Source organism: Choristoneura fumiferana, chromosome 12 (assembly GCF_025370935.1).
Source record: "Choristoneura fumiferana chromosome 12, NRCan_CFum_1, whole genome shotgun sequence".
NCBI lineage: Eukaryota > Metazoa > Arthropoda > Insecta > Lepidoptera > Tortricidae > Choristoneura > Choristoneura fumiferana.
This window is the reverse complement of record NC_133483.1, coordinates 5,764,538-5,765,728: the sequence shown is the minus strand read 5'-3', so window position 1 is coordinate 5,765,728 and position 1,191 is coordinate 5,764,538.

Sequence of the window (1,191 nt, the reverse complement as noted above, 5' to 3'; positions counted from 1 at the left end):
TTACAAAATGATCTAATATATACAATATAAACAAAGCGCAACTAGTGCGAGGTTCCCGGAGGACAGAAACGTTCGCCGCGTTCGTTAAGTTCGCCGCGCTCTCGCTCTAAATGAGCGAGAGGATGCGTGAGCTATGCAACGCTCGGATCTCTCGCTCGCGTCTCTACAAAACTCCGCGCGGCATCGTCTTCGCTCTTTTCTGCGCGCGGCCGTCGAGGAGTGAACACGTCGTCGTAGCTCCGATGTACTTCGAGTGAAGCGTGTCTCCGCTCTCCGGAGTACGACGACGAAGATTCTTCGAGGCTTGAAGATGAAGATGCGATGATCTTGCACGAGGAAAACAAACAAACTGTTCTTCTGAGAACATAAACAAACTGTCCTTCTGAGGACACACTCGATCTTAATGATCGTGGTCTCTTGACAACAACGTCTCTTCATAAACGACGTCAATCACCTACAGGGTTCCCCTTCAAGCGAAGCGTACCGGCAGGCGGATAGTGCGGCCTCGGCGAGTGGTTCTGCTTGCGGTTGTTGTAGGTGTTGGGTTGTCGTTTCCTGGGTTTTGTTGTTGCAGGTTCTGGTTTTGTTGTTTCAGGTCGTTTGTTAGTTTTGTTGTTTGTTTTTCGCTCGTGCTCGATGTATTTTGCTTGTTGCAGATAGTCGGTGTTGTAGCTGTAGGTATAGGTATATCTTGCTCGGCGATCGTGTAGGCAGGTTTGAGTCGGTCTATTGATATGTTAGTTTGCCGGTTAGGTAGTTGCAGGGTGAATATCTTGTTGTCTCGTTTCAGCACGCGGTAGGGTCCGTCGTAAGGTGCTTGTAGCGGCTTCTTTACGGCGTCTATGCGTACGTATACGTATTCACACGTTTGCAGGTCACGGTGTACGAATATCGGTTTCGTGTTGCTGTGTGGTTGTTTCGGCATCGGTCTTAGGTTGCGTATTGAGTCGCGCAGCTGATCGACGTAGGCGGAGTCTAGTGTGACGTCATCGCGGGTCGGTGATAAGAAATCACCGGGTAAGCGTACGTTGCATCCGTAGGTGAGTTGGGCTGCGCTTACACCGGTGTCACTTCGCATCGCGGCGCGTACTCCGAGTAGGACTGTAGGTAGCTCGTCGATCCAGCTTCTTGCGGTCTGCAGTCTTGCTTTTAACGCGGCTTTCAAAAATCGGTGCCAGCGTTCAATGATGC